Source organism: Meleagris gallopavo, chromosome 3, assembly GCF_905368555.1.
Source record: "Meleagris gallopavo chromosome 3, MGAL_WU_HG_1.1, whole genome shotgun sequence".
Lineage (NCBI taxonomy): Eukaryota > Metazoa > Chordata > Aves > Galliformes > Phasianidae > Meleagris > Meleagris gallopavo.
The window spans coordinates 35,738,429-35,763,494 of NC_139406.1; the positions used below are offsets into that span (position 1 = coordinate 35,738,429).

The window sequence follows — 25,066 nt, forward strand, 5'->3', positions numbered from 1 at the left end:
ACTTTTCTAAAAAGGTTGGTTAAGATCTCTCAGTCATCCTATGTCAAGTTGAGAAGTGCTTTTCTTGGTGCGGATTCCTGGAAGCAGATGAAGTTCGCAATTCCCAGCACCTGGACACAAACTGCTATTTGATTTGTATCTTCTTTCTTTCTGCCAAGGATAGGTTGGACTAGGATTTTCTGACCATTATCCGTCACCAAAACCTTATCTTTCTCCCTTGGGGGGAAAAAAAAAAAAAAAAAAAAACAGCTTCAGTTTTCACCTTCAAATACAAAACTAGTTCGAAGGCATTTGTCTGCTGCTAAAGTTACAGGGCCACAGCATCAGCTGTCACACATCACAGTGCACTGAAGCCAGCAGAGCTGCACCCAGATGTGCTTCACAAGTTTCACAGTTTAAAGATAAGTCTGATGCACTGTAAAGCTGCAGAAAAATAAATCTTGTATTTCAGAGATTTATAGATTTTTTTTTTTTCAAAACAGTGAATTATGACATTTGTGGTCAAGTCTCCAATGTCAGAGCCTCATCTTTTGTGATATTTTGTCAAATTAATTCAGCAAGTTGCAGGACTTAGATTAATACAGCATTTGGATTCACAGCAGAATTGCATTAGGCTGCAGTTTGAGCCCAATAACTGGTGAGACCCCACAGTGTAATGTATCTCGTTGGACTTTACAATTCCTATTCCCACTACCAACTTCTTAAACATTAGAGGCATTTTCTTTCAAGAAACACTTAATTCAAGTATCCCTGTTCCATGAGGATGAGTTGAGGTAACCAGGATGGCCCAAATTCTTCAATATATTTTCCTTTTTACTTTTAGGTAAAGTACCTCAGGGGTCCATAGACATGTAGGTATATAATCCACTGACTCCATAGAGACAGGAGACTGGCTCAGAATCAGTGCTGCACTAAGCAGAGGTCTTTCAAAGGCAGCAAAAACTGAAACCACAGAGCAAAAAAAAAAAAAAACTTTAAAAGCCTACACAGTAACGCTAGGTGTCGGGAGGAGGCATAAGGGGGGTGGTGCTGGTAGAAGATGATCTCATGCAGTTACCAAGCAAAACAGGAGGGAGGGAGAGGAATGACAGCACACCTGACAGACACGTTCAGAGGTGTCTGAACATGAACAGGGCTAGCCCAAAACCACACCGCAGTCTCGAGAGCAGAGGAGGTAGAAGCAGTTCTGCAACTAGAGACATTTGACTTATCAATTGCTCATGCACATTACTGAGCCCCTGAAGAAAAAGATCTAGAAGACAAGACTCAAATGGATGATTCAAACAGGCTCTGATTCAGAAGAACCGATATGCATAGAAGACAACACAGCAAAGAGTGCTAACGCTATGTTTGGGAAAAGACAAGACGTTGTAAAATGCCCACATGCCACACTGGTGCCTGGAATGATTCTTATTTCCCTTCCCTTTGGATAGCCATTGCCATGTTGCTGACTTCCTTTATATTCCCACTTTCATCAGAATCTCCCAACGTATCTCTTTTCCTTCAGCAGTGCTGACCTCTGGGCTACAACCTACAAAACAAACAGTTGCCAAAAGAAGGACGCACTGAGCCTTCAGTAGGTTTACAAGTCCTGCAACTTAACCCAAATTGAAAAATTCACAGTGCCATTCTGTGGATAGGAGACCAAGAATTAGAAGCATACAGATACACTGAATTACCACATTATTTTACCATGCACATTTAGATTTTCCTTTATCAACAACTGTAACAGTCCAGAGTAAGAGACTAACTTACTTTCTAGGGAAGAAAGCAAGCCCACTAACACTAGGTTACAGATTTAATCCTGCAAAAAAAAACAACACCTCCTTACAAAAACATATTCCAGCCTAAGCTTGTTTAGGTAATTAAGACTGAAGATCTTCCACCCTTCCTTCTCTATAAGGTATTCTAGCACAAATGTACCCAACACTAAGCCTCAAAACATGCCCATTCAAGTCTGGCTTCAACCCACTTAAAAATTCTTCTGTATCATTTCAAAAATTGAATATACACTTCATTAACAGCTGGCTGATTAGCATAAACCAGCCATTTTACTCCTCCCCCACCATCCTTGCAGCCAGGGGCTAAAAGCACTTGCTACAAAAGTCTCTCAATTTTTAAAATGTTGTCACACAACAAATATGGTGATGACTTAGGATTCCCAGCAGGCATTTCCTGAGTCAGCACCACCAGACTGGCCCACCTCCTGCAGCACGCCTGTCCAATCCCAGCCATGTTGCTCCATGGATACACACTCCAGCTTTTATTTTTGGCCCATACTGCTCTGCCCTCAAAGCTCCATTTCCTGCAACTTAAAACACCAGTGCTCGCATGTCTCTAAAGATGTGCTTTATATCAGTATAGCACATATATCAGTATAGCACAGAAAGCATAGAGTAAGGTATTTGCAAGCCTTCAGATTTGGAAGGAATGCCACTGTGTTTGTGTGTCCAGTCCCCTACTACCAATTCTGGTCAATTCACAGACATTCATTCTCGTGCCAAAAACAAGTCTTCAGCATAGTTGCTTCCTTCCCTTTTCTCAGTTTCACCCATCAGTGCCTCATATATACATACATATGTCTGTGTGTGTGTACACATATATATGTATGATAACACACACACACACACACACCACCCCTGTACAACTCATCATTACACTGCTCTCTCAGCAGGAGCCAGATCTTCAGACTGGTACAGCCAGGCCTTTGCCATCTTACAAGTCCTAGCTTCTATTTTTGAGTTTCTGCATAAGAAAACCATGCAGAACAAAAGATCTCAATGCATCTGCCTGCAAGAAGATGCGTTTTGGAGGTGCAATCCCATTATTTCAGTCTGGAGTTTACAAGAAGAATAAGAATGGGCATGTGTGTCTTGGCAAGTTGGAGCTTGAAAATGAGTGAGCAGAAGGCAGTGGCAAATAGATAAAGAAGAACAGTACAGAAGAAGTCTCAGTTATATTTACAACTTCATCTTTTATTCTTGCAGGACTTAACAGAAGGTAATTAAGTCCTTTACTGTGTCTGCTTACAACCTTTCCTGGAGATGGAAATGGGAAAGGGGAGTAAACAAAAACAGCCAGGCTTTATCATCTGTTCCCTCCCTCTGGCTCTCCTGATATTCCCTTGGCATGCCAGACCCAGTCATGAAAACTCCAACACATTGCTTAAGCAGTTCCAAGTACACCAAGGTCAGCAATACCACCCTTCACCCAGTCTGCCCTCCAAGTTAAAATACTGTATAAACACCACCTGGTAAAGGAGTAGGGCTCATGCAACCCTCAGTTTTCAGAAGTCTGCAACAGTTCCCATCCACTCTCCTGTGGATCCCCAGCAGCAAAGGATCTGCTGCTACTCCAAGCACAAGGGGAACGTAATACCCAGCTACACATATCAGCAGGTCAGAGGGGATGGTTCTCTGGAGGCTCACAGGAAGCCCTTACTCCATGGGGAAGGGAGGAAGAACTCAGCTTTCCCATATAAGTCTGGCTCCCAATGAAACAGCTGCCACAGTCAGCTTGCATCTTGCCAACAAAGAAATTATAGTTGCTTGAGAAGACCGCTATGTGGCTGTGCACAACCTATGGAAGTCACAGCCTGACTGCACGCGTTGAGGAGACCTATGGAACGCAGGGAAGTGGTAGCCAAAGCCAGCAAACTCAAGTAGCATTGTCAGAGGGAAAGCAGTGGCAATATCTGCTGCTCTAAGACCTGCAAGCAAGGTTCCAGCAAACAGCTGCTCAAAGGAGCATCCAGGACATAACCAAGTCCTACAGCAAGGACAGGAGTCCATTCATGTGGGATACTTCAAGTACCCAAATCTGTTCAGGCTGCAGAAGCACTTTCAGCGCAGTCAGAAGTAAGAAAAAGAAAGATTTCACTTATCTTACACCATGTGTGAGGACGAGAGAAAGTTGCTCTCCTTAGGAAGGCAGAGGGTTGTTCAAGGTGGAAGGATCATTACTGCCACAACCAGCACGCAAACACCAGGATGAACTGGTTGACTCCTGCCAGTTGACAAAGCAGCTGCCTCCTCTGCCATGGGGCAAAAATGAACACTGGTGATAGTCTGCTTGAGGGATCTCATTTCCAGAGCAACTAGAGCCTGACCTCCCCCCTTTGCTACAAAACCAAAAATGCATTATTAAACTCTACTTGCAAGAGATTTCTGATAGGCTGGTAGAAGGACACACTTAGAACATAACAGGAAGGGCCTTCCTAGATCCCATTAAAAAGTCAATAAAGCTTATGTTTTCATTTAAAAAAATAAAACTTGGTCATGACTTCAATAAAAATCCAACCCCTATTTGTTTTGGAGGAGGACAAGGCAGATTTGTGAGCTGCTCCACTCCCCTTGCCTCTCCACTTTTGAATCCATCTCATTGCTCTTGGCAACAATGAACAAAGTTTTTAGCTCATCCCTGAGACAGGTTTTGTTCCCGAAGTGAGTGGGAAACCCAGGCACGTGCTGGGTGGAGAGAGGAAAACCACCTGGAGATTCTTGCACCGCTTCAAAGATCCATCTAATGTTTTAAGTTTAGACCAGAAACAGCCCAGCAAGATAGGGATTTTGTTTCTAAAGGGCAATTAGTGCCTTCCTCCTCCATTTCTTTTTTTCTTTAGAAGACGCTGTCTATTGTCTTGACTTTTTGGAAAGGAAAAGCCCTGCTGTGATTGTTCTATGGCAGTTTTGAAACACAGCAGCTACAAAACAGTCAGCCCTGGGTTTGTGGAGGCAGTTCTCTGCTAGGTGTTCAGCCTGGGCTGTGTAGCCATGAAGTCATCTGCCTGACAGCCCAGCTAGTGGCCACTTATCTCAGAACAAAATCACTGATAACTGCTAACCAAGACAAACACCACTGTTTGCACAACACACGAACTTTTAAAACAATATGCTCTTTTAAAGACGGCCCACACACTAATGACCCATTCCTTTTCCACCTTAGTCACTGCCTCTACCATAGTCATACCTTGGCACCAGCCCACTTGAGCTCATTTTATTCATATGGAAGATGTAAAAATACTTTGCTTATAGAGCATACACAACTTAAGAACAAATTGACCTGAAAAACATGATACTAGATGTCTGTCTGGATGCTTCTGGACTACACAACTGCTACCTACTCTACTGAAATACTATCTGAAGAGTGATCTTGAAAGTGCTTTAATCTCTTTATTCTAGAGAACCTGACAGGATGAATCATAGATACGTTGCCTGTTAGCTAAGGTCAAGAGTTCCATGTTGCCATATTTTTTTTTGTTCTTCTTTTTTTAGTGGACCCAAGAAATACATCTGCATTTCTCCTCATGTGGGCCAGCAGCCACACCCTCCAGCAGGGGGTTACCCAGGTAACAGCTGGCGAATACCAAGTTTGTGAACAAGAAAGATAGGTGTTCTAAACTTAAGCAGTTCCCTGGAGAACTCTCTCAGACTCCTGAAAATTACACTGTACATGAGGTGCCTGATTTTTTATATTTTTTATTTCTTGGCAGCATGATTGCAACTTCATTTCAGAGTCTTTGTGAGCAAACTTTGGGTAGCCCCAGTCAAGACACATCAGGAGAGAAGCTCACTCACTGCATCTGTCAAGGTAGCATCTTCACCTATCCCACAGATATCCCCACCAAAAACAAAACAAAGAATCCCAGAATTTTAGTCTCAGTTTCAAAAAAAGAATTAAAAAAAAAAAGTTTGATACTGGATTTCCCACAGTGATTAAGAGGGCTAAGAAAAAAAAAAGTTCCTGGTAAGATGCAAGAGCTGTACTTATCCTATTGATTTCACACCGCATCACAGACAGCAGCCTTTGTGCTAACAGCTGGCTATCTCTAATCCTTCCATCCAACCTGCTGCAACACGATTTTGCACCCAAGGCCACATGCAAAAACCTCTGGCTCAGGAGCAGCAAGGGATGCTGTTAAGCAGGATGAGCTGCACACCTTTCCTTTCCCATCCCCACAAATGAACACAAATAAGGTCCAATGCCAGATCCCACAGGCTTGAAGATGTAAGCAACAACCAGGAAATGCTTCTTTAAAAGTAGGGTTTTAGAAGCATATGCTATAAAATTAGGTATAACCCAATGCAGATGGCTGCAAGGTTGTAATGCAAAGCATACTGAAAAGCAACCTGAATTTCTGATTAAATTAATCCTAAACCTAGAGATTCACAATATATTGGTGGAGTCTCTTCTGCTTACTGAAGTTGCGAGTCTGCTGCAAATTCCTTAAGCCTTATGATCACTGATTTAGAGATGAAGACCAGGAAGGGGAACTGCAGCTTCCCATGTCTAGAAGAGAGCATTTTAAGAAGTTAATATTATGTGAGTCAGACAACTTAGAGTCCAAAACCAAGCAGGTTCAAGGCACCAGGGCCCTTTCCTACTTTAATGTGCCACATTTAATGGAATGAAGTCTTTACGCTTCGATCCAGAGAGGATTTCCTCTTTTAGGACAGAGCAGTATACTGTTTCCTTCCCAGAAATAAGGGCAGCAAAATGAGGTCTTCTGAACTTAACCTGATCCAGCAACGCTGGCACAGACTGTTGGTCAAACAGCAAGGGAGAAATGAAAATTAAAAAGAAGTGTAACATGATAGTTCAGTCAGATTACCTTTATGCTCGGACTCAGGAAATGGATGACAGAAGTTTTATTATAACTAGAGGGGGAGCATTTTTCTTTAATAATCTCCTCAACCAAAGTTACTCAGGTGTGTCTCCAGCAGACCTAGTCTCAGACACATCACATAGTCAGAAGATTAAGTCATCAGCAGTGCAAAAACCAGTCTAGCCACCACAGACGCTTTTCTCCAACTCAGCTATTCCACAGGTCCTGAACAAATCAGAGCATGGCCAACAACCTCTCCAAGCAGCAAGACCTCCAGGAGGAGAAAAATAACAGAAATGAAGAATTCAGCAGCAGAGAGCCCTGGGGGAGACTGCACCATGTCACCAACACTGCCAAGGGTTGAAGGAGCATAGTCACACATCCATCTACCTTGGAGCTGCCGAACAAGATGACGAGCAAGCCTTGAATGCATTGCTCTCTGCTACGTCAGGAATGCCTGTGCATCCCAAACCACATGGACACAGACAATTAGTGACTGGTTAATTGAATTGCTTCCCAAGCTGGCCAAGAAGGGAAAGCACATAATATGTATGATGAGCATGTGTGAGATGCAAGCCACTTAGGACGCAGCAGCCTTAATTCTGGTTAGCTTTTAAATATTGATTATTCACAAAGGTCAAAAATGCTTCCTCAGTTTCAAACAAGAGTGGGTGGAAGGAGAAGTAATAATATGCTCTCCTTCCTTCCAATTAAAAAAAAAATCCAAGCATTTACAATGCTGAGGTTGCAATTTTAGCAGTAAGCAAATAGTTACACGGATGGCACAGGAAACTGCATCTGAAACATCATAATCCAAGAGCAACAGCACTGCACAAGTTTCCTTACATTTTCCAATTTGCCAATCATGTGTCACATGAGGCAAGCAGATGATTTGGGTTTCAGAAGGACAGAATAACAACATTTAGATCAAGCATGTTTGAAAAAGAAGCAACCCAGACTTCTGGAGGGCAAAGAGTTGGGCAGTTGGTCTCTAAGAATATAACAGATTTCACCAGCAGACCTCTGGTGTATATCTGAACAATATTATTTATAAGTATAAACTGCCAGTGGAACCAAGAAGATGCCTTGCTACTTGCTCCGCCTGTTCATGCACAGGTAAGAAGTTTGCTCAATCAGAAGTGGCTGCAGGCAAACGGCAGAACACACAGGACATCTCACACCTTCCTCCTGTACCTCACCAACATAGCATTGCCCACAAGGAAAGTTAGCACTTCTCATGGGTCTAAGTCCTCTCATTCTACCTTTTCTTATCCATTTCTATTAAAAAGCAAACCTCCTCCCATACTACATTCAATTTTCTTTTACACATCTTCCTAACCATTTAAATCCAGAAAAATCTTTTTTTCTTTTTTTTTTTTTTTTTTAAGCTGTTCTCTATCACTGACAACACTGGACAAAACTCCTGACTTGAACGTCAACTTCTAGAGCTGCTTTTGAAGTGGCCTCCCTGTGTGTAAAAGGTTTATGCAGAGGCCAGCCTGTGAGAAGAGGAGGAAGGCCCTGCATGGAGAAGTCCATCACCGTAGAGAGGACGTGGAGCAAGGGAATGGGTGGCTGGGAAGCAGGAACCAAGGTGAGGATGCTGACACCAGGGGTTCAGCTGAGGCTGCTTCCCAGACAAACATGAGGGAATAAGGCTGCTCCCAAAATCTGAAGCTTCCCCCAGAAAGTAGATCTTTCTGCCAGCTTCTACGTGGCCATGGGGACGCTGCTCTGTGGGGCCACAGGACAAAAGCTGGATGCTTCGCTGTGTCTCGAAGTACAGTTTGTCCCTTTATGGTAAACTCCCTTTTAAAAAGGGATTGCAACTTGTGGGAAGTTTTGGCAGAGAACGTAAATTCCTCCTCCTCCTCTCCCTTTTATATGCCTCTAAGAGCTGGGAGGATTAATCAAAACACTCCCAACTTTTCCAGCTGCTGTCTCAGCTTAATACAGGACCATACACCTCTTCCCTCCCAAGTGCATGCCCTCCCCAGTTTTCCCAAGATCCACCTTTGCCAATATGAAGATAGGCACAGGCTACACATATTACAGCACGAGCAGTACTCCTCATGGCACAGAAGAGTTGCTGGGAAAGGGGAGAGCAGTGCAATGTACAAGGGGAACTGTGTGCTTTCCTCCAGATTGAAAATACCGAGTGGGAGTGTTTTTGTTCGTTTCAAGGGCACAAAAACAATAAATTCTTATTAGCACGCATGCTGTAATTCAGCCTTATGAGCCTTAATGTAACAATGATTTGAAAGACTTTGCCAGGCAAAGAACCGCTCTGTTGCAGAAAGCTGGAGTATTAGTAGAAAAGCTCTCTCCCCCCCTCCAAAAAAAAAAAAAAGAAAACAACAAAAAAAAACCTTTCACTTTTCAGAAGATTTGTTTTTGTTTTTTTTACCTCAACATACCGGCATTTCACTTTCTCCCCTTCTCCCCTCCATCAACCCAATCCCTGAAGCTCTCCTGAACTACGACATCACAGTCCCCAGGTGGTTCAGGAAGCTACATGCATACAGAGGGGGACTAAACTCAAGCTAAGAAAACACTGCTAACCAAGAGTTGCTTCCAAGAGAGTGTTTCCCTGCCCTCATGCAGAATCCTCCTTCAGCCTCCCTCCTCCCACAAAGGCACTGAATTTCTAGAAAGTCCATCCTTCTTTCTAGTCCCCAGTCATGACTCACCACTGAAGGCCTGAGGTTAGCCTCTGGAAACCACCGTTTTCTTCCTTCCTGTAAGGTTAGGTGGTAAAGTCAATGTGAAGTTTTAAAGGAAAACATGACCCTGGAAGGCATGTGTTTGCTAGCTGTCACCTTGCAACCCCTTATAGTCCAAGGATACCTGTATTAATACCAGTAAAGAACTGTTCACAGAATATATGCTAGAGAAATCTAGGTGTTGTGCAGAGGAGTATTTGCTTACAGTATAGTGAATATCTGATGCTAGCCACATGTGTATGCCCACTTCCTCGTCCTAAAAAGGACACAGCATGGGAAGAGAAAAATTAAGAATATATATTTACACACACAGTTCTGTTGGGCTACCCGTGGAGCACCAATGCCAAGGGCTCCATCTTTTGCAGATGCACCCACCCTGCTCCAGACACCAGGCACAGGAATTCAAGCTTGGCACTACACTAACCCAACTATGTGGCTTCTGGAGCAAAAGTGATTCATGTCCTGCCAAGAGACACAAGGGAGCCAAAAGGCAATTGCCTGGACCAGTATCAGTGTAGCTAGGCCTGCAGACACTTCACCCGTGTTTTCAGGTCAAGGATTTTCCTCAGCAACTATGAACTATGAGAAGACGTGCAGGAGCACCTCAGCAGCCAACCACAGGCTCTAGAAACAAGGGCTTTGCAATAAAAAGTGGCCAGCAATGCCAAAGCTAAAAAAAGCAGCTGAAGTTTACCTAACTGCTAACTACAGCTAACTACAGCATACTTTTCTGGGAATCACTGCTTCGTTCTTTGAAGCTGCAAGAAACATGTGCCACAGTGCTGTCTCCCAGAGCCTAGCTGAAGGATATATCCCCTGCTACTTCCATTTACTACTCCCTTGAATTTTTCCTTGAAAGTCCCCACTCCTGAGGCTGCATTCCCATCTATGCACCCCCAAGCACTCGGACTAAATTAAGCAAAAATATAAAGAAAATCAAAGCCAGCTGATTATTTATTAAACAAACAGGATGGGATTGAGCACTAGCAGTAGCTGAAGACTTCAAACTTCTCTTTGGGAGGTGGGGGGAAGGAAGGAAGCAGTGTTTTACTTTAGGAGAGCACACCGAGAAGTTGTTATTTTACTTAAAAGCCATCTGCCTATGAAATGAAACTGTACACGCACACAAGACTTACTTAACAAGCTACAAACAAGCATCAAGAACAACGCTCATATTTCAGTGACACCAGCATGCTTTGATCACGTTTCGTAAGGCTGTCGTCTCCTTGGAACCATTTTCAACGTTTTCAACTCCTGTCAAAGCCATCTCCTGCATCTGTCAGTTAAAGGAAGAGGCAGAATTGGGAGTGAACGGAGCTGCAGATAGGGACCATGGGCACTGAGTTTCTGTGCTAAACATTCTACCGGCACGCAGAGAGGTCCCCAGCAAACAAAGGCCAGTAACACGTGCAAACAAAAGAATGCCACAGTTATGCACACAGAAAGGCAATCCTAATTTTTTCCAGAGAAGTTCTGAATACTTTGTTTCCTGTGGAAATAAATAAATAAATACATAAAACCAGCAAACCAAGCATTTGCCTAAAGACCTCCTAATCAGGAAACAGCCAAGCCAAGTATTTCTAGAATGCTAATGAATGCAAAAAGCAGAACAGCCATTATCTGCCGTCTGCCACAGCCGGCATCACTGACTCAAGCATCTGAACTCCCTCCTGCTTTTATTCAAGCCACAATCTGGAGACAGAGTTTTCGCATAAAAACAAAACAATGCACAAATTCAGTTCCCAAGTGGATACAGAGAGCCACATGCGGAGCTACAGGAAGACAGAGATTAGAAGCCACTTGCACCAGGGATTGTTTTCTTCTTTTGATTGGGCAAAAGAGAAAACATATCCAAAACAAGAATGTGCAATAAAATCAGATTAAAGAATGTTAGTCACTCCTGGCTTCCCCTCAAAACAGAAGTCAAAGACTTTCCGCCATTCATTCACAAGATGTCTAAACACTGAGTCTTGCTGAAAGAGGACAGAAAAAAAAAAGGATAAGGGTGAAGGGCAGAAAAAGAGTTGCTCTTCTCAGCCTACTAATAAACTCCTAAAAGTGCTTTTCCTTCATCCATATGCTAAAAGCCAAAGCAATCCCTGCAGCATCAGCAGGCGCTGCGGTCAGGGCTGGGTCCCAGCCAGTCAAACACACTATTAAATGCATTCATACTTTCCCACTGAGACAAAGACTCAAAAGCCTAACCACTGCTCCATCTTCCGCGCAGCCTCTTCCCAGCTAATTCTCCTGATATTGCTCCTGAACAAAAATATCCTGACTACTTACATCCATGTTTACACAAGGAAGTGGCTCTTGGGGTCACAGGCTGGAAGAGTGGAGAAGAGCAGGCTCATTGCTGCAAACGTGTCCACTATTCTTCAGATTTGGCTTAGGCACTCGGTGGCTTTGCTGTCGCAACTCAGCATCCATTTACACAAACATCAGTGCAGTCGTCAAAGAAAGAAGGATTGTAATTGAAACCACCAAAAATAACCATTGGCATACAACACTTGTTATTTAGCTCAGACCCCCCCCACCCCTCAGCAGTTTTCATGGTCAAGATTCAGCAGACACAGTGGCATCACTCCAATATAAGATCTCTTTATCCTCTTTCTGAAGAAGGACCGCAGGGCAGTTTAGGAGAGAACCCCAAAACCCCGAGCTTAACCAATTTACCATCCCACTACATCCCAGCCACCAGAGAAAATACAGGCTAATGACAATCAAGCAAACTGTGTTAAACCTTTATAAGGCCTCATCTAGGGAGCCCTTTCCACACGAGTAAAATGGATCTAGGCTGCTATTCTCAACTGCTTGTGAGTCAAGTAACTGTTGTGAAACACTTGCTTAAGACCAGAGTTGTTACTTAAAGAGCTGGTATCTCACCTGCTTCACAAAGATAATGAAGGTACTAAGACAACACCCAGAACTCAGCTCCATTCTTCAACTAAACAGTGATATTGTTCAAAGCAGCTTTTCTTTGACTGTTTTAAATGTGTCAGGGTAGTACAGGAGTTGTCCACACATCTTCTGCTAAGATAATAAAGCTAGACATGCAACACATCACAGCACTTTCCTAAGTTAGTGAACAGTTTGAGTTCTGTTCTGTATAAAAAAAGAAAATCATTTAGAATGAAAGTTCTTCATCTCAAAGAGGGCCTGGCTGAAAAACTTAACTGAATGACTCTGGGCAGTGATATGGTGATCAGTTCTACCACACAGAGAGCAGCAGAGAGTAACACAACTGCACTAGATTTCATCTAAGTATTTCATTATTAAAGAAGATGGGAAGACACACAATTTCAAAAGAGCCAAAATGAAATAACTTTCCTTCCTATAAGACAGACAGCTAGATACGTTATTTCTCTTTAGATACCTTTTTCCTTGAAAAGGCACACAACCACACTGGCTGGTGGTAGTGACCGTGCCACCAGATGCAGCACTTGTGTAAACTAGAAATTTGGTAATCATCAGCTTCCCACCTTCCATTTCTGAAATATCATTTTGATTAGATAAAAAAACTCCCCCACAGCTGCTTTACCAAGCAAGCAAATTCAGGGTAGCTCTATTCTTCCACACCCTACTTCAGAACTTGTCATATTTTACTAAGATCCAAGCTGCTAAGTATTGATGCCCAGACTCAGATAAACATTGCATGTGTAGGTAGATACCACACACAGTCATTCTGCTCCTTCCAAGTGCCAGTATTCTTCATGCTACTGACACAGATAGAAAGTTTGAACTGAATTCTGTACATCCAGCTTCCTTGGGATAACCTCCTTGGTAAGGTCTCCAGAACCAGTTCTAGCCAGACGAAGTTATCAAGTGATAACAAGATGTAAAGGCCTCAAATTGTGTCAGGGAAAGTTCAGGTTGGGTATTAGGAAAAATATTTCTCCTCAGAAAGAGCAGTAATGCACTGGTTGCCCAGGGAGGTGGTAGAGTCACCGTCCTTTCTCATGAAGAGGGTTGATGTGGCACTGAGATACATGGTCTATTGGGCATGGTGGGGTTGGGCTGGGAGTTGGACTAGATGACCTCTAAGGTCTTTTCCAACACTACACTGGATCAGCCCTCTCAGAGCCGACATGTATGCACTGTAACTGATAAGCAACTTCAAGAGGAGACAGATTCCTTCACCACATCAAACAGCAACTACTCCTGACATTTTAGGCAGTGTGAAAGCTAAAAAACACAAGGTTTGCTTATGTTTGCCCTAACCATCACATATGCTATCAGTCAGACGCCATGTCCCCATGAGAAGGCAGGAACCAAAACCTCACTAACAGACTTTGCAACCACCCAGCACAAAACATGAATATGCTCATCTCCACAAGCCTGTAAGTAAGTCCGCATGAGCTGACACAGCCTCGCGACACAAAAGGGATGTGAGACCATTACATAGCTGCTGTGCACCACACAGATGTGAGACCGCAGGAAGCTGTTTGTATGGACCTGTGGACCTAGGAGTCAGCACACCTCCAGAAATACCTCTGACAGCAATTCTTGCAGCACTGAGCATCCTTCCTAAGCCAGGATGTCATTTCCCCCTTGTTATTTCTATGTGCAAGCAGCTTTCCAGCAGCATGCATTGCCAACACAGACAGCCCTTACAGTGCGAGGAGGTCTGTAAGCAAGGGTGATCTGGTTTGCTGGAACTAATCTGTCCACACCACCTACAAGAAAGCAACTGTGGAAGGGTTCTATTCAGCGACTGCTGGTGAACAAGCCAGCTAACCGGGTTTACGCTAGTAGGGAAGCATTTCCTCTGAGCTGCTGCTGATACAGAAGCACCATCTTCATGTCTCTTTCAGCTCTCTCATTTGGATGGAACTGACGGAAAGGCTGAAACAGGCAATAACATCTCCTAAGACAGATGGAGCTAGTGACTCTGATCTTCCAAGATAAGCACACACACCCATAAACCTGACCAACAGGACTCAAGCATGCTACCTACACATCGAAAGACACTCATCAGGGTAGAAAGGTACCCACAGCATGCTGTAGTATTTCCTTGTTAGGCAACACGGCCCTGGGAACTCAGGATGCAACTGGTGAGAGGAAGGGTGTGGGACACAGACACCACTCACCAGCTGAGGTACAGCAATGAAAAAAAATAAGAACAGCGACAACAAAAAACAACCCACACACTTGAGGAAATATTTAGCTTTACTCCAGGCATCCAGAGGCAGGACTTGCAAGTTAGCTGCAGAGGTGCTTAAACACTACCTCTCCACATTGCTTGGGGTTTGACGCTGGTGGAAGCACACACCAGCAACATCCCCTCTCTTGCTTGCCAACACTACTACACTTCCCAGAAATGATGCAGGTGTACCTTTACTGAGGGTCATCGGAGCAAAGGAAGACACGTTTGTTGCAGCAATCTGTTTCCTGTGATCTGCAACCCATAAGTTGGCTCCTTAGCCAGATGCTTCTGGGAATAATTCAGGGAGGGGAGGTGGGTTTTGAGGTGCTGCCAAACCAGTCTGCCCACAGCAGCAGATGTAAAGCCACAACGGATATCCATCCAGCAGCTTCTCTCAGAGCTTCCCATCTCCACTCTGCCCCCTCTGGACATGGCATGCTTGAGATAAGCTTGAACACCATGCCCACAGCAGCTTTCTCACCTCTGAGTGCTCAACAGCACACATACAACAGATCACTGTAAGTAATGCATGGCTTTAGCCTCCAAAACACAATCTGTATTAAGCCCCTGTTATCACACTTCTTCATTACATTGTACATCCCCCATAAAGTGAAAAACAAGTGTGCAGAAGGGGAAGCATGCTATGGCACAGTAGGAAAGAACAAGAGGGCAAGTTTGGGGTGGTTTGTGTTGTTGGGGTTTTTTTTGCCTAAGCTAGCAAGTTGTCTATATGTTCCCTATAGCCAGTGGAAAGTAGGCAAATAGATCAGAGAAGGAGAAAGTAAATCCTGAGTAGAGCAAATTACAGCATAGGCCAGCACTTTTTTTTAAAGGGGGCAGGCTGGCAACCCTCAGGACAACCCAAAGATAGTACTTATACAAAAAGAGTTAAGGCTCCAAGCTCCACAGTGTAACGAGAGCTGCAGGGTAATGCTGCCACACAGCCTTTGAAACCCTCTTTGTTTTCTGAAATCTGCAAAAATCAGGAAGGGAAGATTCTGCAACACTTCACCTGCACCTTTGCTTTCACCAGCAGAAGGCAAGAGACGTGAACGTTTCCTGGTTTTGATAGCCATTGCCCAGCACAGGGTCATATACCATGAAGAGGTCACAAAGATACCTTCAACTAAAATAAAATCTGACGTGGCTGTGGGCTTGGCCTATTTGCCCAAGTAGAGGTGTTAGCCAGACCTAGCAGAAACCAAGATCAGAATTAGCTCAATTGCCTTTGCAAACATAAAGCTCACTAGCAGATCATCAGTGCTGTTTGTGGCTCAGGGGGAACCCTTAGGACACAACCTTTCAGGTACGGCAGCCTGGTGAAAGAAGACGTGGTTATCCACATGGAAAAGTAACTCCTACATGAAGCAACCCAACAGATGAAGAAGCAGCTTTGACAACTCAGTTTTTCCTTTGTTGCTAGTGACAAAGACACTACTCTGGACTCACTTGTGGGATCTATTCTAAAGCACCTATTCAGACTCTTAGAGTTTCTCTTTCTGAAACCTTACGGATTTCTAGTTTAACACATTATGTTTTTGTCCCTTTACTCATGCCAGCTGCACTTAAAATTTGACTGCAGTCACAAAAACAAAGACTTGAAGATGGCATCATTTTGTAAATAAAGCCACTGCATCTGCTCATAGTAAATTGCCTGACAGAACAAAAACAAAGCAGTAAGACACCAACCAGGCTAACAAAGTGAACAAACCAGCTGTCATCGGTAAGGTGTCAGAACTGATAGGCCTGTGGGATCCATGGATGAGTAAAAGAGCTTAAAAGCTTTTCAAATCTTCAGCTGGTACCTCATCTTTAAAAGAATCAGCAGTGGTCATCTGCAGTGGCTGAGGCACTGAGCCCACTGCTGCCAGAGGCCGGGACACACCTGTGTTGCTCCCTGCCCAGGCACTGTGTTCCACCAGCTCAGCAAGATAGTAGCTCCCCAGCTACCACAGAAGCCAGGCACTACAGAATTTCTTACTCATTGGTAAAATCAACTTAAGCAATTGTTCTCCTTCAAACTTGCAGACGTAAGCAGAGAATAAAGTTAACTGGATCCCTGGAACAAGCTGCTGAGGGAAGGGTGGAGTCACTGTTCCTTGAGGTGTTCAGGAACTGTGCTGATGTGGCACTGAGGGACGCAGTCAGTGGGCATGGTTGGGGGTGGGCTGATGGTTGACTGGACTGCATGATCGTAGTGGTCCTTTCCAACTCTAATGACTCTGTGATTATATTAATTACTTGTATTTTTTCCCTCACTAATTATTTCCTTACCTGCACTGTCACTGCTACTTCACCTCTATTTAATGCTCCCTAAGCTTCCTTCCAACACTTGGAATCAAGTAGGCACCAGCACCTGTGTACTTTACAAACTCTCTCCCAGTAACAGCCTTGCAGAACAATTCAAAATCTATCAGAAGGAGCAGCAAGCCAAAAGAAATAAAAAGCCATATACGGGAGAACTCAGCAAGACAGAAAAATATGGGAAAATAAAGGGAAGAGAAGGAAGGAGGTGAGTGGTCTGAAAGTTCTTCATATGAAGTTTCTAGAAGTTATTTAGTGTCAGTATATCTCAGGGGACTGAAGAGCAAAAACAGTGAATTTTTCTAGGTTAATAGTTTCCTTAATATTCCCAGAGGGTTCTTGGTTACTCTAAACATAGCACAGAGGAAAAAACAAGACTTGAGCAGATCATCATTAGGGGCAGGATCAAGAAGGCGGCTTTCAGTTGCCCCCAGACCACTTTCACTCTTGGAATTGGAAAATATGAGTGCTTATGCATTATTATAGCTGAAGCTCACATTTAAATTTGGAATGTGCAATCCCAACAATGCAGGCAATCCTAAGACAAAGGAGGAGCTTTCACTTTGAAAAACAAATATTGCCTGTGTTCTGGCTGTTTGAGTTATATCTTCAGTCATTTGAGCTACTTTTTCAGTGCCTACTCCAGCTAGCAGAAGCATCAAGCAACGCTCACTTGCTTTCATGCATGAGTGCACTCATTAAGTTGTCATAAGCCCTTTAAAGTACTTAAGAGAATCAGAAGAAAGTCTATTCCCAAAGGCCTGAACACTGAGTTAATGTGTGCATTTGTATTGGGTACCTATCCTCCCTCACCACATGAAAGCCGCTTTGAGCTTGCAAGGTCTCTTGAGGTAAAAATCCAGAACATGTGTCAAGAAGAGATCATCAGGTGCATTTCATTATCTGCACATTGTATTTCTTTCCATCAAGAAAGGAAATGACAGCTCTGCAGAACAGGAAAAAACCTGAGCCATGCACAGGAAACAGAATCTCATGTTTTGACTGCTAAGGTAAGGAAATATAAATAGTGGAAAATTCCCTCATACAGACTTCAACATCATCTGACAAGCCTTCCTCTCCAGCTTTATTAATACAGTTGGGCCACCTGTTATGGTGGTCAGATCAAGGAAGAAAACAAGAAATAATTTTCAACAGAGACCGTCTTTTTGTGGACATGATTTGGCATAACTGGGGGAGTTTTTTTTTTTCTTTAAAAGTAACATCACAGCAGCAAATTGCAATTCTAAGACAACGAACATGAGTGTGGAATATAAAAGGATTACAGTTACTTTACTTTGTGACATATGGCTCATCAGTGAAAGCCAAGCAAGGAGCTCAAGAGAGGTTCCCACTAAAGGTTGCATGAGCTTCCACTGCAAATAAGCTCCTTTAATCTAAATTCAGCTGAACCAGTGGTGCCAGTGTCAGCTAGAAGTAGTTTAAGAAGCATTACCTGTAGCAGTTAAGCTTCAGTTTAAAAATTTAATCAGTTAAACTTCAGTTGTTAATAATTTTCTTCAAAAGTTTCTGTACTTTGAAACCAAAAGCAAATTGTACATAGCTTTAACACAAAAGCACAAGTTTTTTTGGCCAATTATAAAGCAGCAGCATTTTCACAAGGCTTTTGCTCCATCCCTAGCATACAGTAGAACACTAATATTTATGCAGCACACAGTGTTGTAGAAACACCAGTTTCAGATTTACTCCAGAAACCCAATTTGTAGGCACTACTAGTAGTAGTACTATTTCCAGGCACTTTCCTAACACTTGAAATTCTTGCTTACCAGCTATTCTAGCTGCAATTTAATTAACTGGAGATGAAAAAATACCTTCATATTCTAAATGCGGAGTTTCCAAGGAGAAAAGCAGCCTTGCTCACTCTGCTTAGCCAACAGGTATCATTAACCATGCTAACAACAAAATCCAAGGCTGTTTTGTGTTTATGTCTGATGAGCCAGATAAAACAATGTTTTCAAGGGTGCTTAATAAAGCAGCTGAAAGATTACCCAGTCTCATCATTTGCACATGAAAGGTGGAGCAAAAAAGCTACAGTAATTCGTTGCCAGACTTCACTGGAACAAACAGCTGCATTTTTACTTATCTTCAGATATCAAAGAACTTGAGTGGGACAAAGATCACTTGGTTTGACAAGCATTCAAAGACCCCTCCAGCTCAAACAGAGAGATGTTTCTAAAGAAAATCTTGAAAGGACTTAATTTAAGCCTAGCAGCAATTCCTATTATATTAGCATGAACTACCACCATCCCCTAATCTTGTCAAAAGCTCAAGCAAGATGCTTTTCCTCCTTTTTCAATACAGCAGTGTTGTCCATTTCCAAAGGCTACAAGCAGACTAATGCTTCCTCCTATGAAGATGTTTCACAGCAACATAAGTCATAGTGAAAACTGCCATGGTCCTGCCCGGTCCACACTAGTGCCTCAGAAGAGCAACTAGTTTTCTGCCAAAGAACTGTCTGGGAGGGCTCAGCCACTGAGTCACACCAGTACCAAGGCAGAAGAGACCCAGTAGCAGCCCTGGAATGGCGTGGATAGCAGAAGGGGTGCCATCTCCTGCTGAACCAACTAGAGCCTGTGCCAGAACAGTTGCTTCTCCTCTCTCATCTTCTACAAGAGCATACAACCCTCAAGTTGTCATCTCTGCAACCCAAACTTTAATTCTAATGCCTCAGACTCATAGAAAGGTTATCTGAAAATCTGCACAGCTCAACCAAGACCAGAAGCAGTTCAGGGCCTCAACATGCACTGCCACCTGCTTTAATATTTAATATACCAGATGCCTTTAACAAGAGTAGAAAAATCGTATCACTCTTTTTCCAAAGGACAACATTTTGAGATGATAAAGTCAACGCCTGCATTGTAAAATAAACAGGAAGGTTACTAAAGAACCAAAATTTGCTTAAGACTTTAACTCTTGAACTTTTCCTCTAGAAGTCTCAGCAGAGGGTTGAATGTTTTAGCTGAAAATAGGTTTTAGTTGCTGCCTCAAAGCCAGTTCTCATGTTTAACACATGTGGTTAGACAGCCAACCACCATTCCTGAGGATTATCTGCTTAGAGTATGAAAGACAATAAAACAACTCACCATCAGTTTTTCAGCCAGACCTGGGCATGATTCCCATTAGCACATTTTTTATTTTAGAACTGTGATTGCTATGATTTTATGAAACAAGAAAGCTAAACACACATGTTGGTACTTTAAGCAAAGCAGAACTTCGCCAGGTAAATAAACTGTAGAGCTATGAACTGCATCTGCACATAAAAAAGAGACTTCGCACTGCCTGGCACAGCAGTTCAAACACATTAGTCACTGCACACTGCTGAGGAAAAATAGCATCTTCCAAATTGGTTAAAACAAGCCATGTTCAACACCAGATCCAAAAGCCTGCCTGGTAAATGCACATTTCTTGCTGCTGATTTTGGATTAAGTGAGAACTGGGGGTAGACTGCAGCGCTAGCCATTCTTATAGAAAAATCAAGGTCTGGTGTTCAATGTACTGGTTTACTGTTACCATAACAGACTATTAAATACAAGTACAGAAGAACATACTCTGAACTGTGAGTTTCTGAAGGTGATACTTAACAGCTTTTTGCAGTTTTGGTAACTGCAAAGTACAAAACAAAGGTACTACAAGACATCAGCCTTCACTAGCTTCAGGCCACCTCAATTAACAGCTGCAGTTTATTTGTGGCATTAACTATTATATTATGCTCTGTTCTGGTCAGCTTTATAGTGTCTTAGGGTTAGCTGCTCTGTTAGAAAGTTCTTCAGCTTCTTAAGGTTTTTGCTGTTTGTTTTATGTGCCTGTAGGAAGTCTTATACTTGGTATAACATACAGAAATGCCGAACCAGCATCTGACAGGTCAGAATTTCAGCTGTCTTCAATCTGTAGGAAACCATTCAAACCTTTGGAAAGTCTTAAAATTAACTCCATGAATGGAAAGACTGTAAATTTGATCTGTAGCGTGCTTTAGGCTTGATAAAGGTTCCCAACATTCATTAGTTCGCTGTTATTTTTATGGAAGTTGCTTAAGAGCTGTAGCAATACACTTGCTGACTCATACAATCAACAGCTGTACTCACACAACAGCCACAATTTCAGTTCCTGCTGACACTCTACACATCTCCTCTAGACTGCCTGAATATTTAAACAAGTTTTTTTTCTCCAAACCCCAACTCCTTCAGGTATTCTTTCAGAACTGCTCTGCCAAGAGAGATACTTCTACACCTGTACTACCAACTCAGAAAAACAGTGATGCTAACAGAAACTTAGCAAAGAAAGCAGAGGTCTAAAACCTCAAACCATCGTCAGGATGCACTTCCATCAGTGATAGGGACAAACCAAACAATCCCAATAAGGAATAGTTAAAGTGACCTCAGCCTGGGATCAAGATGAGGACAAGCTGCTCACAAGCTTTCTCATCTGCTTTGCTACTTTAACTGCAGCAGTTCTTATGTTACTGCCCATGCAATCCTACAGACTAGTAGGAAGTGAAAGTCTGATCATCATCAGTCTCGCTCACTTCTCCCACAACCCAGCCTGGATTTACAACAGCATGCCCAACCAGAATTAGAACCCTCTCTCCATTCACTATGCCTGTTGTTCTTCATCACAAACTGGGACCTACCTCCATTGCTTGGGGAAAAAAATGCTGCAGAGTACTTGCAGGGTGATCAGCATCTTCATCCTGCAATACTTCTCACCTGTTTCTAATCTTACTATGTTAAGCATGCCACATTGATATATCCAAGCAAAATAGGGCAAATCCTGGAGTCTCTTATCTCACAGACCTTCACTAATATCCTTGTGTCTCACTCACAGAATTCAAGGAGCTGCTTCAAGGCAGGTTTATAATGAGAGTCACTGTATTTCTGATTATTCCATCCTATTTAAAAGCCTCCAAAACAGCCTAGTTTGCACACACACTGACTCTGGGAGACAGGTATTACAAACAAGATTTGACAGTCATGTCATTCCATTTAATCATGCAAGGAGAAATGAAATGCATTTGCAGTATGTAATACTGATCCCTTTCAGTTTTTCAGGTCTTTGTTTCTGTTTGAACTCACAGCTTAAACATTTTTGCTGTATTCAGAAGACTGCACCTCTCCAGAGCTGTAGTTTAAATCAGACACAGAACAAATGAACTCTTGAAAAAACAGTGAACAACTGTGTCTTCAGAAAAGCTCTTCATTCACACAGGTTTCAGCTAGAGTACAAGAGTTCAGTTATTGTGGACTAAGTCAAACAGATCCATAATTCTTTGCACTGTTCTAGAGTCCTTGGTATATCCATCCTTTCCCCCAACAGCAGGCATCTTCCATGGAGTTCTGGATATGTCTGATATCAATCACAGCCAAGTAAATAAATTCTTGGGCTGGAAGCATCAGCTGATATCAACTGCTATTGTGCTAATGAAGTCAAGAGCACATCAGCTTACAGCAACTGAGGACACAGCCCATACTGTAGCCTGGGAAAGCAAGTCAAAGAAAAACTGGCTTTTCTTTTTATAGTCTGGTTGTCTAATTAGGATTTTTATCTGCACTGCAATTTGGAGGGAAGAGCAACACATACTTTCAGCAGATGGATCACTCTGAGCTGAGTTCACTCAGATCTAACCAGCAGATGTCCTCACGGCTTAAAGACCCCCAAAAGCATCCAGAGTAATTGTTGCAGGCACACTGGGAGTAGCAATCCAGTTCTCAATAAAAAGGCTGGCTAATAAGCACTGACATCCGCTGCCTAGAAAAGGGAACAGTTGCTATGATCCTGAAAATTCTGAGGCTCTGGAGACACGAACAAGAATGAGGACAGAATAAAACAGCTATCTCACACCTAGACATCAATCTGGCATGTGAGAATCAATCTATGTGGCTCGCCTCTGGGGACAGGTTGGGAAAGTACTTTTGAATTAAAGGAGTGCAAGACAAAGCTCAGATTTAAAAGAAAAACAAACAACAAGGCAAACAAAAAAAACCTAGCAAATTATTTTTATGCAAAGAGTAAGCCATCTGCTCTGTCACTCTGCTAACAAACAGTTAAACTCATTTAATGTGATTACTTAACCTACTTGACAAGAGAAAGAATAACCCAGCTATCATCTGGGAAAATAGATAGAATGACTCATCAAGTAGTTGATAAACAGTCCACTCTACTACAGAAAGGTCTGAAGCTCAACTATTCACTCGTTCCATGTCTACGTACTTCTGTGCCCCAAACCCCTCCACTCTGTAACACTGCAGGAACAACCTTTGGCAACCACCTCCTGGGATTTCTCCCATCGGTGGACAGCAATCCATGACCCAACAGGCTTAAGAGTGTGCTCTGCAGTTTCCTTCAAAGTCACAGAAGAGGACTGGCTTCATATTTTACTGGCATCCTTGTCAACTTAATTTCCCACCTCCGCAGCCAGAGTTTAGGGTGTGAGCTGAAGCACTGCAGACACACCACATTCCCCTGGATGGCACAATGGTTTCCTGCTCTCTGGGAAAGGTGCCTAGCACATTGTTCCCCAGCACAGCTCTCCAGCAGGACCAGCACTGCTTTGGGGAAAGCAGGGGGCAAGAGGTCTGATGGAGAAAAGGAGGAAGAGAAACAAGATTCCAGGAATCCATGCTAATTTTGAAGGGAACGATTTCTCAAGGTTGTTTCCCACATAAGAAAACACGGACGCTTCCACACCACCTTGGACAAGTATGCATCTCAAGTGTTAACCGCAGGAGTCCCATATTAAAAGGTGCCATTAATCAAAGGGACAGACCAGAATTCATTCTGGCTTTAGAGGGAGCACAGGAGAATGCGCACTTGGGAAGGCTTTCAGGCACTGCCGCATGCAGAGAGGCACTGACTTGTCTTTCCTCTTATATAAGCTTCCTTTTTGAGTCAGCGTAATTCTTTCCACAGAATAACAAGTTTTAAAAAATTAAAAAAAAAAAAAAAAAAGAAACGCTGCATTTTTCCACCAAGGTTAAAAGTTAAAAACCTTTACCAATAGCATACTATCTCTCACTGAATAACGGGAGAGAGCACTTTTCCCACACCTAGCTAAGTTTTCTTTCCTTTGCCTCCTTGTGTGACCAGCAGTTCTGTTTCAACTCCTCTCTCAGCACAGCTACGGATACTCAACTTCCAGTGGTCTGCACAGAGAGAGAACAGCCACATTTTGAACGGGATTGATCCAGACACATGAATAAACTTGAACTGAAGCAGGCATGACAAAATCATGCAAGCAACTTCTTATGACCTGACCCACCATGAACATTCAAGCCCTAACAGGCATTGCAGGAAGGAGGGTTTATCATCTGACTTGGTATTTCCTGCATGAGAAAGGAGAGACAGCAACTCAAGTCCTCTCTCATAAACATTCCCACTCATACAACAGACACACAAACAAAACTTGTCTAGGTTTAGATCTAAAAAAAAAAAAAAAAAAAAAAGGCAGATAACACACTCTGAATGGGGAGGGCCACAGAGATCTCTGTATCTGACGACACCAAATTAAACCACACACTAAATTAGCTCCTACCAGTGAGCAGGCTGGAGCCTCTTGCCAAATCCTAATCGGTACAAAACCCAAGCAGCAGAGTCCAGCTCCAGAAAGAGTGTTCCAAGTCACAGATGAGGTCCCATTTCTGACTCTGCTACTGATGTGAGTTTAATTCCTAATCCTGCGCTAGAAATCACTACGTGTCTGAAAACACTGTGGAAGCAATGTTAACATGGCATCAGGTTCCTGTGGGATTTAATGAGTTCTGTGGGAAGACACCTTGTCTGAAGCAACTGTCAACACAGTCTCTGGGGGGAAGGTAGGGAATAGTTTCAGTTATCTGCAATAAAAGCTTTACAAGAATAACACACAGCCGCTTAAACTTGAAGTCACTTTGACATTCGGGCTATTCTGCCCAACACTTGACTTAAAAATAAGGAAAAAAAAAATCAACAGTCATTTACATAAGGACAGAGGGAAGATCATCTGTTTGTCTGCAGATCAGAGTCAAACAAGACTTCATTTGCAACATAACTTTTTTTTTCCCCTCTTAAATACCTATATATCTTTCAGTTTATACACTATACAGGCATGAATACTTGAGTATGATGTTACTATCATGATGGATCATAGAATGGTCTGGGATGAAAAGGACCGTAACGATAATCTATTTTCAAACCCCCTGCAATGTGCAGGGTCGGTAACCACTAGACCAGGGATTTCTAAATGCATTGCAGTAGTACAGTACCATAATCCCCTCCCACAATCAGGCAGAGCAGCACTGT

At 42.9% G+C, this 25,066-nt stretch overlaps 1 protein-coding gene across 1 annotated transcript in view; it reads right to left on the reverse strand.

Moving 5' to 3' along the window:
• The window catches only part of PARD6G (par-6 family cell polarity regulator gamma), a 58,489-nt gene that overhangs the window by 22,126 nt on the left and 11,297 nt on the right, over positions 1 to 25,066 (reverse strand). The window lies entirely within an intron of this gene.